This window comes from Scylla paramamosain, unplaced genomic scaffold (genome assembly GCF_035594125.1).
Source record: "Scylla paramamosain isolate STU-SP2022 unplaced genomic scaffold, ASM3559412v1 Contig30, whole genome shotgun sequence".
Taxonomy (NCBI): Eukaryota; Metazoa; Arthropoda; class Malacostraca; order Decapoda; family Portunidae; genus Scylla; species Scylla paramamosain.
Window position 1 is genome coordinate 557501 of NW_026973695.1, and position 15000 is coordinate 572500.

The 15000-nt window shown below is 41.8% G+C and overlaps 1 protein-coding gene across 17 annotated transcripts in view; it reads right to left on the reverse strand.

Annotated features, from left to right (window-relative positions):
• The window catches only part of LOC135097726 (GTP-binding protein 10-like), a 234894-nt gene that overhangs the window by 148531 nt on the left and 71363 nt on the right, over positions 1-15000 (reverse strand). For 3 of the 17 annotated variants that reach the window (XR_010266066.1, XR_010266065.1, XR_010266074.1), the window contains one exon: positions 9784-9837. The exons of the other annotated variants lie outside the window; for them this stretch is intronic. The gene's annotated coding sequence lies outside the window, so the exon portion shown is untranslated. The remainder of the gene's footprint in view (positions 1-9783; positions 9838-15000) is intronic. 17 annotated transcript variants of the gene reach the window in all.

The window sequence follows — 15000 nt, forward strand, 5'->3', positions numbered from 1 at the left end:
TTTTAAAGCACAAAAACACGCGGGGGACTTCCTACCACACAACGATGAAGGGAATATATTTTAAAGACTATTAACTGTTAACCAAGAGGAGGCATCGGTCGATAGTCAGGTGGTGGCCTCACCACTCGTCGCGGGGGTGCCATCATTTCATTTCCCTCCTTGATTAGGTGAATTGGCTTTGGATTACCAGCGCCACTCCTGCAATACAATTTACACTATCCGTAACACGAGTCAGCATGCCTTTATATACTCCACGTACGCGTCGTTATCAAAACAAATGGCTAATTTTCCTACATATGCTTGCTTTTTCATCGCTATTGGCAGTCTTCGTTGGTCGTTTGCGAGAGGCAGGAGGTGGTGTGGGGTACGCGCTACTGACTTGTCTCTCCGCCCATCGCCTGCCATCCACACAAGCAAGACGTAAGATAAGTACTGTGCCAGAGGAGCGGGAATGGAGGCGCTCAGAACTCGCTCACTTGAAACAAATTCTAGACTCGTGGCATTGTGCTCGTGTACTACAACGCTACAGCGGACACCCCCTACATGCTGGAAAATTCTCTCTCTCTCTCTCTCTCTCTCTCTCTCTCTCTCTCTCTCTCTCTCTCTCTCTCTCTCTCTCTCTCTCTCTCTCTCTGTATGTGTATGTGCATATATGTGTGTGTATGTGTACGTATCTCTGTATGTGTGTATGTATGTATATATAAGTATATATGAAAAGGGTATTTAGTTACTTATGAATTGTACATATATTAGTACATAATTATGTTAAATATGTTTTGTTGTTTTTTGTACATAATTTTGTATATTCTGTTGATTATTTATAAAAGATATGTCCCTTGATATGTCTCGACGACCTTTAGTAAACAATATTCAGGGTCCTACGAAAGCTGTAGCTTATTGCACCTGGCTGCAATACCATCACTTGTAAATGACAAATAACTGTGATCATTCAAATCAAAACTTTAATGAGATGGAAGACCTGGACAAGAGGGAAAAGTTACCTTAGGCAATAAGAAAAACAAGGAATTACCAAGCCAATGAAAAGTGACAAGAGATCGTGTTTCTAGTCCTTCATCCGTGAGTAATGAAAGTTCCTTGTATCTCAGTCTAACACTTGACTTCTGTACGGTGGACAAGATCAGGAGATATCAAGAGATCATACCTCTACTCTCTATCTGTGAGTTGTAACTGTTCCTTGCACCTCAGTATGACACTCGAGTCCTCTCTGGCTTTTCCCTGCACTCCTGGTGGGGAAGAAAACACACATTCTCCGGTAAAAAGCAGCGGGTAGTTCTGGCACACTCAGCCCACGTGGCTTGAGTTCAGGCAGACTCTGATGGCAAACAGGCCCAAATCTATCCGTCGCTCTCATGCATGCAAATTAGATATCTCCCCAATACAAGCAGCTTTGCTCTATTATTTAATATTGGAACGAGCTCCAGTGCATGTGAACGTTTTGTTAGTTCAGCAAGAGTTGTAAATCATCGCCTGCTATCATTGTGCAAAATTCACTCCAATGCCTCGTCTATCCTTCCCCAAAATGCTTCATGTTTCCGAATAGGTAGATTTTTTATTATTGTTTTGCCTATCCAGAGGATTTTTCACGCTGCTCATGTGAAAAAAAGAAGCAATGAAAACTATGTTGCTTCCTGATTTACTTAAGGATAAGAACGTGCGAACATAAAAAAAAATGAGACTGACCGGAAGCCAAGAAAATTGCCTTCTTAGCATTGTCTTGCCTGTCCGAAGCATTTTTCACGCTACTCATGTAAAAATATCAATGAAAGGTATGCTAGTTCCTGATGTACTGAAGAATAAGAACATGGGAACATAAAAAAAAGTAAGGAAACTGATAGCGCTGTTTTGCCTGTCTAAAGCATTTTTTACGCTGCTCTTGTGGAAATTATCAATGGAAGATATATTACCTTCTGATCAACAATGGAAGCATAAGAACATACGAACATAAGGAAGCAAGTGAAGAAAATTGTCTCCTTTGCATTGTTTTGCCTGTCCAAAGTATTTTTCACACTACTCTTGCGGAATATCTAACGGAGAATACATTCATAACTTTTTACTTAACAAAAGATATAAGAACATAGGACCAGTAAGAGTAGATTGACAGAAGATAAGTAGACGAAGCAGCAGTAAGACATTCAGTACACGCTCCCCCACCTTCACCCTTTCCTTTACTGTTTCTGTTCCAGCAAGTAAACCCATGAAGAGACATAAGCGGTGTGAAATATTGCCGCGTGAACCCTCAGGCCATTTGGTTCAAGTTTACGCGTCTGTGTTACCTACCAGAGGAGTACCAAGCCTTCTTTACGGTGATGGCAACATGCAGGAGAGAGAAAACACAATAACAGTCCCTTAAAGCATAACTCGTCATCTCTTCTTCCCCCTTTCCGGCTGGTCTGTTACATGTCGTCACAGCGGATCAGCCTTCTCCATCATGTTCGATCTTCTGCGCCTTTCTCAGCCATACCCATTATAAGAACGTCTTTCACCGCATCCACCTCCTCTTAGACTGCCTGCTCTCTCTCTCTTCTAATCCAGGTTTCATATTTCCATTAAGTGTAAACTCTTTGTGGCGGTGCTAAAATATCTATCAATCAACCAACCAACTAACTTCGCAGCAGGAAATCTTATCTATATTGACTGACACTGTGTAACCTCACTTCTGTGGTGCTAAAATATCAATCTACCAACAAACCAATCAGCCAATCAACACGTTTTTACTGGTGTAACTTCCATCAGTTAATCAATACGTTTTTACTGGTGTGACTTCGCTGCTGAAACTACTGCATTAAAACCCCCTACAATTAATTTTCAAATATTAATTAACCATTTCCCATCGCTCGACTCTAACATCTGGTGACGCGTGCGGCCGGGAGAATATTTATCACGCTCCCGCAATGCATTACCGGTGGCCAAGGGTGACAGGTACAGCCGCTAAAACGTTAATCGCATAACTTTTAAATTACCTTCCCATTTACCATCACATTTGTGCTCCGATGTGCTCTTGGTCCATTTGCAACAATACTCCAGCATATTTCGCTTTTAAAGGTGATTTATGAAAGGATCCGAATGCTCCGTTTCAAATTTTCTTTTCGTTTTTATTCTCTCTCTCTCTCTCCTCTTCTCTCTCTCTCTCTCTCTCTCTCCTCTCTCTCTCTCTCTCTCTCTCTCTCTCTCTCTCTCTCTCTCTCTCTCTCTCTCTCTCTCTCTCTCTCTTTTTTATTATATTTGTCGTCGCCACTGAAAGGCTTGTGGAGTCCCGCCCGCCGCTGCACCAAACGTGATGTAAGAGTCTTATGCCTTCATTAGTATTGCAGAGAGACATGTGCATGGAGTCCAGCGGATTTTCACTTCCCGGTACATTATACATTACTCGCCGGCACGGACTGGAGGTACTGATGGCAAAAATATGCATGACAAAACGTTGAAAACTGCAGAAACAATAAGCTTCTGCGAAATTTCACTTAAGGGGTAAGTGAAGTTGTGTTTTGTATGTTTTGTCTTTTAGAATACATTGCAAGTGACAGATCATTATATAAAAACATAAGAACATAAGTAAATAATGGAGTCTGCAAGAGCCCATCCGACCTGCACGTGGCGGTCCCTTTGTAATACATCTATTTCCATCTATCATTCCTATGTATAAATTTGTCAAATGTTTTAAGGCTCTCTGTTGACTCAGCACAAACAACCTGATTACTGAGTCTACCCCATTCATCTACCACTCCATCTGAGAACTAATTTCTTCTTATTCCTTTTTAAACATAACCTTATCAAATTAAAACCTTTATTTTAAGTCCTATCCTGATAACTAACCCCAAGGATTTTGTTCGTCAGTCTTGTAATGTCCAATATACCGCATATTAACCTCTATCAGACCTCCTCCTAACCATGCCTCTCTAAGAAATATATATTCATTAGGTAGCCTCAACGTAAAATGCAGTAAATACTGTCTCCTTTATTAAAATAAGTCATCCAGGTATTTTCTCAAAAGTATACAAACTACTCACTTAGCAACATCTTTCATACTCACTACAGTTTATACAGCTTCATTTCCATTATTGCTTTCAGGTCACGTAACCTTTATTTGGCAGGCACGCGAGTCCCTCCTGGCTCCGGTATTGGGACCATCCCAGCATATCTCAGGAGGGGATAATGAAAAGTCGGCGCGATAACGTAATAAACACTGATACCTTCGCGCCAGTTTGGGTATCGTGGGTCATGGTTCGCGAGGCCACACACACTGATGCTGCTGAATAATCATGGGAGTTTCAGCAGGATTTTGTGTGGGGACTCCGGGACTGTTGTGAAAAATGATATGGCGATTAAAATAAAGTATGCGTGTATGTATTTTTTTTTTTTTTTTGTCGGTCGTATGAATGTGTGGAGTCACTCAGCAATGAAGCTGTAGTAATGGAACAAGTAGTATTAATAGTAGTAATAGTAGTAGTAGTAGTAGTAGTAGTAGTAGTAGTAGTAGTAGTAGTAGTAGTAGTAGTAGTAGGGACTGCCACGTGTATACAGGGACTGCCACGTGTAATCCTGATGGCTTCTTGCAGCTTCCCTTATTTCTTATGTTTTTATGTTCTTAAGTAGTAGTAGCAGTAGTAGTAGTAGTAGTAGTAGTAGCAGTAGTAGTAGTAGTAGTAGAAATATTTGTTGTTGTTGTTGTTGTTGTTGTTGTTGTTGTTGTTACAGCAGCAACAATAGGAGCAGCAGCAGTAGGAGCAGTGATATTCAAACAATAATAAAAACATTGATTCAGCCCCCCCACCCCCACACATACACACACGTAGCAAGGTTTTATCTCAGCTCAGAAGATACCATCGACACATATCCAATGAAAAGGAAAAATCACCACACACACACACACACACACACACACACACACACACCAAAGCTTTCAAAACACCCCGCTCTTCTCGCCTCTCGCCCCCGACAAACAGCCTTGGGTAACAGAATTAATGCAGTGGAGAAGCAACGCGTGAGTACTGTGTTAAGTGCCCCCGTATCAAGCAGGTATCTAGCAAATATGAGTTCTCGAGGATATTAAGTCATCAGTCTCAGTAATCAATGCATTCCACTAGTTTTCGTTCAGTCTAGTTTATCAAAACGAGAACAGTGAAGAAACTATTTCTTTACTTCATAACTAGTCACAATTACACATAGCAGGCATAATTACTTCGTATTGATAATCGAATTCATTAACATTGTAAATCCATGAAAATAAACTCTTAGTCTATCCCTTGAAGCCTGTTAAGTTTTCACGTCCTTAACTCTAATGAACTCGTCAAAACCCGGCAGAGGGATTTAGGAAAATATAGTTTATGGACCTGGGCGCGGCCTTTCTACGTCCTCCTCCTTAAAGCCGTCAGGAGGGTGTGGCTGCGCGTATGGACACAAGAAACGAATGGCCAGCAAAATATAGGAGGTGAGAGGGACCGCCACTATGTTTCCCGCAGCTGCTGGAAGTCTGCTCTGGCCTGACGGTGCGGAGGTCCCATAAAAGCCGAGGAAAGAAGCAAAAGTGACCTAACTAAAAAGTGAGTGGGACCAAGGTTGCCGGCGCGCGCGCACACACACACACACACACACACACACACACACACACACACACACACAACAAAACCTAACAAAAGCAATTTTCTCTCAATGAAATAATACATGAGAAAACACACACACACACACACACACACACACACACACACACACACACACACACACACACACACACACACACACACACACACACACACACAACGCCCAAAAAGTTACTGGTCACCTATCTTTTTGACAAAGACCTGCTTAGCCATTGGTTCAAAAAATTCCTAAGTCTCCTTTCTTCTTTTTTTCAGCACGCGATTTACTGTTAAAAGTCAATAGTATGGAGGCATTTACTGTAATCTCTCTCTCTCTCTCTCTCTCTCTCTCTCTCTTGGTAATTGTTTTGACCAAAGTAAAAGAAAGAAAGGAAGAGAAAGAGAAAAAAGAAAGGGTTGACACATTTACTAAGAGGCTGCGTCGCTCCCGCCGACTGATGGATGTTACGCACTAGTCAACCTACACACCTCACTGGTAAACATAGTCGCTTTGGCTCTTTGTGCTTGTGTCACTGTATTTGTGGAGATGAATGGGTGTGTGTGTGTGTGTGTGTGTGTGTGTGTGTGTGTGTGTGTGTGTGTGTGTGTGTGTGTGTGTGTGTGTGTGTGTGTGTGTGTGTGTGTGTGTAAAAATCCTTAACTACAAATAACAGGAAAGTCTCAATAGGACTTTCACATTGAGAACATAAATCGCTACTTGTAACTGCTTTGAATTTCCTTTCCTTGCTCTTTACATCTTCTTCTTCTTCTTCTTCTTCTTCTTCTTCTTCTTCTTCTTCTTCTTCACGTTGTTCTTCTTCATGTTGTTGTTGTTCTTGCTCTTTCTCCTGCTCCTCCTCCTCCTCTTTTTCGATTTTGCTTTTGGTCAGAATCGTGTTGTATAATTTTTTTCACCTGATTAATTCAAATGCTCAACTTTTTTCTTTTTTTTTTCCCTTGTGTAGAGCGTTTTTTTGTTTCCCTCTTTCCCTCACTCCCTCGTTTCCTTCCTTTATTTTCTTTTCCCCCCAGGCGGTGTGTGTACGCACTCGTCCAGTTAAAGGTGAATGCAACGCTGAGGGAATGAGTGTGTTCCGGGAAGTGGGTTACAATGTGATGCACGCAGCAACATTCTCCGCCACACCATGCTCGGTACTGCAGGGAAGAGGAAGCGGCGTCACCATCATTACCATTGCCATCATTACCACTCCCACGATTACTACTGTACCACGCACCACCGCCACCACCTCTGACTACGATCATCACCATTTGCAGTTTAACTATTCTTGCTGCTACCACTGGGAAGGAAAAGAGACACGGAGAGAGGGAAAACACACTTGAAAAGGCAGACTACAAGTGCACAGCAGGGAAGGATTGGATGTAATGTAACCAAACCTCATTTCCATAACACTCTTTCTAAAAACCCTAGGAGTTTTTACAAGTACTAATTATAAAAGCTACAGAGATGGTTATATAGGTTTCCATGGGCGTTTTATTCCTATTGACAATGTAAAATTCTTATTAAAACTACCATTAGGAGCTTAAAAGCATCCTTGAAAACCCCATGAGCTTCCAGTAGAGCCTGTTAAGAGTGGTCGGGATAAAACGCCTAAACGTTTAAGGCATATTTTCTCATTTCACTTTGCTTTCCTTCCTTCAATATACTCAATCAGCCACCAAACCGTGCCATGAACACCCGGTCTCTCTAACCTCCCCAACTGTTAAGCACTGTTATGTTGATGAGTCAGCCTCCTAAACACAGGAACCAATCATAACGCCAGTATAGCCTGAAGCGTTCGCCATGCATCAGGTAGGCAATTTTCTGAAAATGTAACGCCTCCTCCATAGCTATGTTACGATTATTGAATTCACGGGCACGGTTTTACGGTAACGTCACGGGAATGGGAGCAATCAGATGTAATCCAAATAAAAACACACTTTAGAGGTCAAGAGAGGAGATTCACTTCATACCAGTCGTCGCTACCTTCCTCCTTTCTACATAAACATTTGTCCATTCCATTTACAGAGGAGAAAGACTGAAGAATCCAAATTAAATCGATGTTACATGTCAAGGGAGGAGATTCACTTCATACCAGTCGTCGCTAGCTCTCTCTTGTCTTTCTACAAATCCCACACAGTCTCTTCCGCAACCTCCTTCACCTCTAAACTTCTTCCCTAATACATCCATCGACCAGCACACCTCCACCTCCACCTCTTCCACCTCCACCTGCCAAGTCACACTACCGAATGACCTCACAGGTAGTCCCGACCTTTCGCCCTTCCTCTCCTCGTCCCTTCACTATTTGTTGCCAAAAAGAGATTTCAGTTTTCCGATTGACGTCAAAAAAATAATAAAATAAATAAGTACATCCATGAAATTCTGAAAAATTAAATGCTCGTCAAAATAAATAAGTAAATATATAAATGAATAAGTAAATAAATAAGTAAATAAATAAATAAATAAATAAATAATAAATAAATAAATATATCAAGGAAAATGAATTACTGGTGAAATGAAATATCGCAAAATATAAATATGTTAGAGAGAGAGAGAGAGAGAGAGAGAGAGAGAGAGAGAGAGAGAGAGAGAGAGAGAGAGAGAGAGAGAGAGAGAGAGAGAGAGAGAGAGAGAAAAAGGAAAGAAAAAATTTAAAAAAAGACGAAAAATGACAGGAGAAAAGAATAAAAGAGAAGGAAAGGAGGGGGAGGATAAAGCAGGGGGAGAAAACACTAGGGAGGAAAAAAAATGAGACAGGAAAGATAAGACGAGGAAAGAAGAAGAAAAAGAAAGAGTAGGGAGAATGAAAAAGAAATAGAGAGAAGAGAAGAAAAATAGGAAAGGAGAGAGAGAAAAGAGGGAGCGCATGAAAGTATAAAGAAAGAAAGAAAGAAAAGAGAGAGAGAGAGAGAGAGAGAGAGAGAGAGAGAGAGAGAGAGAGAGAGAGAGAGAGAGAGGAGAAGAGAGAGAGAGGAGAGAGAGAGAGAGAGAGAGAGGAGAGGGGAAAAGGAGAGGTGAGGTAAAGGAAGCTCAGTCAATATTCACAACAGCACCGGTGAAAACTAAATATGAGAGTAGACAAACAAATACTACAATCGGAATATGTATCCTATGTGTGTGTCTTTCCTCGTACATGCACCTACACGTTCCTAAGTCCCTCATGGATTTTTAAAGCGCCCCACGAAGGTTTCTCAAAGGCAAGGGAGTTATTTACGCGCCATGACACACCTCTTCTAAGATTTGTGAGGCAAAGAACCAATGAAACTGTGATTAACTGGGCGACTCTTCACAATTTTATCAATAGAAAGGAAGGAAACTGGAATAAAAAATGTGAATGGTTTGGAAAGTGTAGGTGTTTAAGATTTTTTTTTTTATGGTTTTAGTGATAAATTAACAATATTTCTATGTTACTAATAGGAGAAATACTCTCGATAACACGACTAATGATCTCTGTTGCCTTTGAAAATATGCGCAATGGGAGCATTGTTTGTGAATGTGGCCAGTTGTTGCGGCGCCAGTCAGTCAATCAATCAGTTCTTTAAATATGTGGTCGTTGAATATCACAGTTTTATGATGATGTACAAGATTACCTCTGCGTGGTTCTCCAAAACTGTACGTCACATGAGACTGTTGCAATGTTGTCCCTCCTGAATGCCTGGGGTGACTGACCTTTCTACACCTGGCGTTCATGATGTAAAGGCCACGCGCAGTTTTGTTGTTTGTCCTTATTTACAGTCATCGTCCTGTGCTGGCCAATGGGCCGTGACTTATTGGCCATTCATGCCGCTGATAATGATGCTCGCGTCATTTCATTCCTGGTTCAAAACTTATTTCAATTGATATGTTGTTTTCCACTGAAATACTGAATTTCCATAACATATTGTTTACTATATTCTTTGTGAAACATTTATGAGTATATGAATAATACACACTGTTTCTTATTATCAAAAAAATATTTTTCTCAGAGAGAATCTTGTGATGAAGTTATGCCCTCTTATTTGCAACAAAACTGAGACTTACATAAATTGTGTTGGATCAAGCAGCGCCAATGTATACACGGTACGCAGCAGAGTCACGCAGCCTCAGGTCCTGAACACTTACAACTTTTAGACTATAAGACGATAACAGTGTGATGCATGCCATACACTGTACTGCTGATGCAACAACGAACATTTGGTAAAGTCTGCTCACCCCTCACGTGACTCCCAGCAATGACGTGACACACAGGCAGCGACACAAGGCTCCCTGAAAAAAGAGAGACGTAAATGAGAAATTACGAGAACACGTTTCTGAAAATAATGAAAATTTGATTATGAAGCTGACAAGGAAAACATGATGGCGAGGGTGACGGTAAGCACATTCTTGGATAGTGGGCAAGCAGGTAAGCAGAGAGAGAGAGAGAGAGAGAGAGAGAGAGAGAGAGAGAGAGAGAGAGAGAGAGAGAGAGAGAGTGTGTGTGTGTGTGTGTGGGAAGGGGAGGGAGAAGGAAAGAAAGAGAGAGGATGCAAGAAAAATTCCATTACTTCAATTGTTGGCTCCAGTGTTTCCAGCAAAGTGGGTGTACTCCCTCGGAACGTGCGTGGGATTGAGGTCTTTGTGGAAAAAACAGCTGAGAAGAAATAACAATCAAATTCGATCCAGCGTAAAGTGAATGTGAAGGTTCCTTTTCCAGTATTTTTAGGCTGTCATCAGTGCCACCACAGATCCCCAGTGCCACAGAAAAAGATGTATACAGGTGCACAGATATAGTGATTCTCTCTCTCTCTCTCTCTCTCTCTCTCTCTCTCTCTCTCTCTCTCTCTCTCTCTCTCTCTCTCTCTCTCTCTAATATAATCCGTAAGCACCGTTTGGCTAAAGACAATTTTAACAAAGAGATGCAGATGCATATATACATATACATGATATATACAGATATATACAGATGCATGAAAACATTAATTTGTTCTTTCCCTCTCTGTCTTTCTAATATAAGCCATGAGCACAGTTGGCTAAAGATAACCAAGAAAAAAAAGAATTAGGCGCTGCAGATACAAAACCACGTGCTTCATGAAGGGAGGAACTGATAAAAACCCACAAGGATATCACCAACTCAATGAAAATTCTTGCAATGTCTCCCGGGCGGACCAATGAAAGAGCGGGGCGTTTGAACATCAAGATTTCACAAAGGGCAAATCGGGAAGGAGTAGCTGCGAGAGTGGAGACACCCCTGGAGGTTCCTTCCTTGTGACAGACGCTGGCAAAGTTATTGTTTACGTTTACGAGTGACGCGGGGGACGGAAGGAAGGGATGCGTCTGTTCGTGCCTGACTTATCCTGCTGTTTACTGAGTGTCTTTGTCTCAGTGCTTTATTGCAGGATAAAGGGAAGAGCTTGCTTATCATATGTGATGTGATGTGGAGAGTGGCGTGACCTACACCGTGTCTTCGTCTCCGGGGCGTGACAGTAAGCCCGTGATGGAGGCAAGAGTGGCGGGCGTGTGATGGGCGTTCGTAGCGGTGTTTTGTCATTTGTTAAACTCGTCCTCGGCAGCGGTCACCTTTAATTCACAGCAGAGGAGTAGCGAACGGGACGAATTGTGCACTGCAACATTTGAACGATATGCGAGAAAGTTTGTGTGGGAAACGTTGGATCCCAGAGCAGCTCACGGTGAAGTCTTAACCTTAGGGGAAGTCCATAAGGAAGTCTGTTTGCTGCGATCCAAGTGAAGCATTTGTCTGGAACACATGATATGGATCCTTAGGGTGAAGTCGAGGGTGTTTTGACGTCAGATGAAGTCGACAAGAAAGTTTGTTTGCTGTGATCCAAGTGAAATAAGGATCTCATATTCTGATCCTTACACATTCCTCACAGTATGTAAAAGTAACACAAGATCTTTTTTCAGACTCCTTTTTTTGCTAGAACAATACAAAAAAGGTAATAATATCTAATACTAGTCTTCCCTCTGTAAGAATTCGTCTGGAAAACACGATACGGATTCCAGGGCTGCTTAGAGAGAAGTCAAGGTAGTTTTGGCATTAAGAAAGTCGCCCAGCCATCTAGAGACCTGCTGTGTACGCGCACGTGTATAAACTACGAGGATGAAACCATATCCCTAACTCAGCAGTGGAATACCTGCTGCACCTGTCCAGGAATCTGAGGATTACGTATCCAGGTCAAGACAGGCAGCGTACAGCGTCCCTACACCTATCCGTCTTCCACCACGCTGATCCTGTACATGGTGTATGTAATATTCTGCATCACGAGACCTCGCTCCACTCTCTCACATGAGTAATGACACAAAGACACGGAAGATGCGGGCGACTGCTTTCCTTGAGTAGACAAACACATGGTCGGATACTACATCACTGTTGTTTTAATTCTTAACCTTAACTCCTTCATTTATATCCACGGAGGGACAGTTACACGTGCATTTACTAACTTTTCATGTCTTAAAATCGCGTGTCTCGAAAGAATGTTTATTTCCAAATGTCAAGAAGGTAAATGTTGACAGTTTTTGATTTTTTTTATATAACCTGGATGACTAAGGCAACTCAAGCACGTTAGAATGAGGTCAATGAGGTTTGTTGCAACTTAGAGAGAGAGAGAGAGAGAGAAAGAGAGAGAGAGAGAGTGTGTGTGTGTGTGTGTGTGTGTGCGTTATTCCCACGCTTCCCTGCAAATTGATACTAGCGAACACAACAGACCTATCAATTATTATTCATTAGCGTGTGTCCTTCGACTGATGTCCCTTCCTCAGAAAACACCACACAAATTATTGCAAACACCTCACACAGCTCGCAGGGATGGGGGACCTTCCAATCGACCTCAGCTGTTAATACAATAAATACATCTTCTTTATTCCTATGGCTTGTTTACATCGCATATTTGGACAGCTGGGACGTGTAATGTGGAGATAACAGACTTGCAGGAAAGATTTTTACTAATGGCTCTTGAAAATGTGTGTTTAAGTTTCAGTCCATCCACGTACTTTAAAGATGCCACCTCGTGTGTGTTTCCTTGGGTGTATGCTGAGAGAGACACATTAAAACACACACAGACTTGCACCAAAGCCTTTTACTAATGTCTCTTGAGTGTGTGTGAGAATTTTTTTTCATCTACGTCTGCTAATTGAAGATGCCACCTCGTATATGCTTCCTCTTCTGTGTGGTGAGGGATACACACACACACACACACACACACACACACACACACACACACACACACACACACACACACACACACACACACACAAAGTACACTAAAAACGTATTTCATTAACTACATCGCATCTTACATAGTGGCGGGAGGGAATTTATAATGGCCACGTACAAATTCCTTTTAAATAAACTCGCGGAATGTGCTATGAAGGACGGAGAGAGAAGGGGAGAGGCAGCAGGAGGAAAGCATCTCATCTCCTCCCTTCCCTTCTCCGCGCCTAGCCAAGGGTGCTCACCGCCTCCACTGAGAGAGAAGACGTCAAGAGCAGAATCTCTCTCTCTCTCTCTCTCTCTCTCTCTCTCTCTGCTAACTCAAACAGCCTCGCCTGCCGCTTCAAAACTTGCCAGCCACGAGCTACCACAGCGGTGAACAAATACAAGAACAAACGACTGAATAATTAAACACTTGAGGCTGTAACCTACAGACACACAGCCACTCTCGTCCTCTCGATCATGAGCCTCGTGAAGACCTTCGTGCTGACAACAATTCCCCGGGTGATTTTTGGACTTGCCTACGATGTGTCTCCTTTACGGATACACACACACACACACACACACATACACACACACACACACGGGTCCTGTTCCACCGCCCATATGTTTTTGTTGTAAAGTTTCTCGTTACTTTTACGGGATCTTTCTTCTTTCATATCAGGACAGAGTATATAGCATCTACTAAGTGCCTGATTGAAGTTTCTGGTTCATTTTTCGTTTTCTTTTTTTTCTTTTTCTTTTTTTTTCTTCTTCTTGTGTTGTTTTATGGGTGAAGGATGCCAGCTAAGGACACAAAAATGGGAAGAAAACTCGCTAATTGGCAGCTCAGAGAAATGGAAAAAAAATAAATGAATAAATAACTAAAAGAAAATATAATTAAAATGATCAGTTTAGATACGGAAGCGCTTGTACAAAGACTTCCATACACGCAAGAATACAGTATATAATTATGTGCCCGTGTAACCCCCACAAATAACCTTTAAAAAATAAAAAATAAAAAAAAATAGAACATGCTTTTCATTATACCTCGCTGATACTCGGCATAAAATCAGTAAAAAAAAAAAAATCTTAAAAAAATAAATAAATAAACCACATTTTCATCATATCTCACTCACAATCAGCACGGCATCGAAAAACAGGAAGGAAAATAAAGGAAGGTTCACGGAAAATGAGACGGGAGGCAGCAGGTGACGGCCACTGGCGCAGGTGTCTCCAATACACGTCAGGACACGATTGGTCAAAGAGAGGCGAAAATAATGACCCATAACCGTCAATCTATCGCACGCTAACGCTGACTTTGCATATTTTAGACTCTCTCAGTAACAAAGCAATTATTTTGTATAAACTTGTCAGAAAAGCTTTTATAACTACCTGGGATGGCACGAGAGAGAAAGTTTAGTGCCGTAAGGGCGTCAAAACACCAAAGGTAAACTAACAAACGAAATTAAGGTCGATTTATACTCAGGTTTACAGGAAGGTATTAATTAAGTGGCCCTTTCCAGAATCTACTTCAATAAAAAAAAAAAAAAATTAAGTTATTTTTATATATACTTGACAGAAAAAGCGCAGATCTGGATTGGTACGAAATAAGCTTGGTACTGTAAGAAAGTCAAAACACCTAAACACAACTAACAAACCAAAATGAGACCAATTGTTACTCAGTTTTGTGTAGAAATATCAGTTAAGTAGCCTTTCCCTGTTCTTTTTCCAGCTATCTTTGTGTTTTTATTCTCTTGGCCAGCCTCCACTCGACATAAGAAGAGAAATGGAGAAAACAAAAAGTGTGACAGCAGAGGGCCGAGCAATGCTGCCTCAGCGGTCCTCACACTCCACTCGACCACCAAACGCCGTCGCCACTGAGGTCATAAGGAAGGCGGAACTTCAGACGAGGAGATCAATAAACTTCTGCTGGAACCATCAGCCCCTTCACCCGCCGCGCTGCTTTACGAGGCACGAGAGCCTTATGCACAAAGCCCAGAATTATAAGTTACATTTTCAGAGTCCATCGTGCTACGTGGCTCGGACCCGATCGAGTGGAATTTAACAAAAGAAAAAACTCCTTTACCTAACCTGTATGGGGTGAGCGACCAGGCGTGCCATCGTGTAGAGGCATTGTGCAAGCCACGGGAGGCTGGATAGGTTGTATATTAGAGCTGTATTTAGAAACGTTTTGCTCTTTCTCTCTCTCTCTCTCTCTCTCTCTCTCTCTCTCTCTCTCT